Source organism: Opisthorchis viverrini (assembly GCF_000715545.1).
Source record: "Opisthorchis viverrini unplaced genomic scaffold opera_v5_8, whole genome shotgun sequence".
NCBI classification, from domain to species: Eukaryota; Metazoa; Platyhelminthes; class Trematoda; order Opisthorchiida; family Opisthorchiidae; genus Opisthorchis; species Opisthorchis viverrini.
Window position 1 is genome coordinate 1867436 of NW_008751664.1, and position 3426 is coordinate 1870861.

A 3426-nucleotide genomic window follows, 5' to 3' on the forward strand; every position below is an offset into this window, starting at 1 on the left:
ATGTCTCGCCATCGGTGCTTTCCATTGAAGCCTTTCAGACAGTCAAAAGGACGTTGGGTTTACAATGGGATGCTAAAGCGGATGAATTTCGCTTCACCTTTGTTTTTCCCGATCGATCACTCACTCGACGAGGAATATTGTCTTCGATCTCCTCCCTGTTTGATCCCATGGGTTTAGTAGCCCCTTTGCTTATGCCAGCTAAAATACTGTTACAAAAGCTGTGTAAGAAACAATTACACTGGGATGATAAACTGAGCGATGAGGACTCAGAGGAGCAGCAGAGATGGTTGGAAAGTATGAGAACGTTAGGTGAACTGAAAATACCCCGTTGTGTAAAACCTGCACACATTTATGATGCAAATGTAGACTTGCATATGTTCAGTGACGCCTCTAAAGTGGGGTAAGGTGTGGTCGGGTATTCTCGCTGGTGCGTCGAACCCGAGAAATTCACACGCACTATGATATACGCCAAACACAGAGTAGCGCCTTTAATATCTGTTACAGTGCCTAGGCTTCAGCTGAATGCCGCGCGACTAGCCGAAAGGGTGGCGGAAGAACTGCGGAAGGAAGCAGGATTTGTGTTCACAAGAACAAATTACTGGACGGATTCAACCATAGTGCTTCACTATATACGGAACACTGCCACTGGCTATAGTACCTTCGTGGCAAAAAGAATCTCTACGATTCATCAGTTGTCATCACCTGGTGACTGGCGTAACGTAATGAGTGAGGAAAATCCGGCAGGCTTAGCCTCTAGAGGAGTAAGTTCTCTGACTGCTCTTCGATATTGGTTCAAGGAGCCAGCTTTTCTGGAAGCGTCCGAAGACCAGTGGTTACGCTAGGAACCACATTTCATACCAGACTGAATAGAATTGAAGGCGAAACGTGCTTCGGTTAACGTGACCGCCGCTTCGGAGCCAGCTGGGTTGCATCTTTTAATGGAAGGGTGTTACGATTGGTTCAAACTTCTACGATCTGTGGTATGGTTGACAAGGTTTAAAACATACCTAAGAATTATGGCAAGCGGCTCAACTGAATCCTCACTGAACACTGGAAGATTGAAAATCACGGAAGTGAGGCAAGCTGAGCGTGATATTATTCGCATGGTTCAGAAGACGGTATACCCAGAAATCATGCTGAAATTATAGCGCGCCGATAAGGCTGACGAACGAAGTGTACGCAACCACAAGCTGACAAGTTTATGCCCGATAATGATAGATGGCTTGCCATGTGTGGGCGGTAGGTTGGATAACCTTTTGTGGCCGCATGTTGCTAAACATCCTATCATACTACCCTCGAAGCATAACGTCACCAGGTTGATAGTTTGGAACGCTCACGTGCTGAACGGGTACTGTGGACTATCGCATACGTTAGCCGAACTGCGCCAAAAATATTGGGTCATTCAGGGAGTATCGATGACTAAGTAGGTGCTCCACAGTTGCTGGACATGTTGAAGGAACCTTACAACGGCTTCACGACAAGCTATGGCGCCGCTGCCGGTCGACAGGATCCAGCCAGGCTGACATCCCTTTTGGACCACTGACAGTAAAGAACGGAAGAAAGACTGAGAAAAGGTATGGCTGTTTGTTTACCTGCTTACAGGTGAGGGCAGTGCACCTTGAAATGGCCTATTCCATATCCTCTGACTCCTTCATCAAGACGTTGATGCGCTTTATAGCGCGAAGGGGGGGCCAGAAAGGCTTATCAGTGATAACGGTCCTAATTTCGTCGGGGCGGAGATGGAATTGAAACGAGCCATAGATCGACTTTCACATTCCCGCATCAGCGCTGAACTAATGCGGTATAACGTCGAAGCGCAATTCACCCCACCACTGAGCAGGCCTAGAGGCGGAGTATGGGAACGTCTCATACGTTCCATAAGACGAAGACTAAGGTCGACAGTAAATGAGCAGAATATGAACGACGAAGAACTAGTAACGTTTCTTAAGGAAGCAGAGCGGGTAATGAATGGACGCCTTATTGTGCTCAAGCAAACCAACTACTTCAACAAGCCGGCATTGACACCGAATGACTTGCTCATTCTCAACAACAGAGTACACGGACTCGTGCTGGGAAGTATAACAGAGGGGTATACGAGAGGTTTGCAGCAGGTGAACTACTTGACTCAAGTGCTTTGGGAGCGCTGGGTGAAGGAATACATCCCTCTGCTTCAAGAGCGAACTAAGCGGCAGAAACCTCACAGGAATTTCAGGAAAGGGGATGTAGTCCTGGTGCAATCAGGTGCGTTCTCTCGGGAACAGTGTCCCGTAGGCTTGGTTGATGAATGTGAAACGTCAGGTGACAGTTTAGTTAGGACCGTAGTTGTACGCACAAGAGAGGGCAGGCTAAGGAGGGATGTGCGTAAGATCGGTCTGACAGAGGGTTGCGAGTAGGGGTGGTGGAAGGAGATGGGAACCAAGCACTCAACTCTTCGCAGGTGGGAGATGGGTTTTCGAACTCATCGCATACAGAGGGACCACTGGGAGCCGGCGCGTGAGCGAGTTCCGTTTGGCGTACTGCTCTAAGTCTACTCGGAACTTGGGGTAAGTAAAATATTTGAGCCAGGAATGACCACAGCATGATGGAAGAAAATCCACTGGGATTTCGGGTGGCGGTGTAGAAGAGAGCTTGCCAACAATGTGCTCCCATTCCCAACCCCACATGACAACCAGTCCCCATATTTATTCCCTTTGACCAAGTGAACTGAAACCTTCTTGTTTTACTGGACTATTTTTATAACTCTTACGGACTTCGGTCGGACATTGTGAGTTTTGCGGTTGCTCGCCGTCGATATCTGTTTGGTTGTGACGATATCGATTTTCAGGCGAAGTGATCTGCGTTGATCCTCAGGCTGATTGTACCGCCTTATTTCGTAACCTTACGGTATCTGCAGAGGAGAATCCGTTGAGGTTTGCTGAATATGTATTTATTATATTTGCAATAGTATCGTGATTCCAGAATTCGGATTTCTTGGTCGTTTTCCTGGATTGGCACGCGTGACTCAAACTCAGAAAGCAGATAGCCGTAACAGTACACGCCCCGTTATTTGAGACAGGGACTTGGTTTGCCTCGATACAAACTGTTCTCTGAAAATTCAAAGTAGACAAATGCAAAACAAGCGTAATGATCATTTATTCGATGTCTGACAAGCATGGAAACAAACGCCTCCTATTTTGCTGCACCTTTTTAACTTGATTCATCCTCGGAAATAAAATTGTAACCTGTGGATGCAACAGCACTGAACATACTGCATGCCAGCAAACACATTATGGGGTCCTAGCAAAAAATCCTCTTTTTTTCGGGCTTAACCGGACCTAAAAACTACATTGTTAGAGGACCCCGTGACAAGAACAACGATATCCCGTACCCTTTTCTTTAATGAATCCATGTCAAGCACGAAATAAATATCAAAGTGGTCAAGAACTT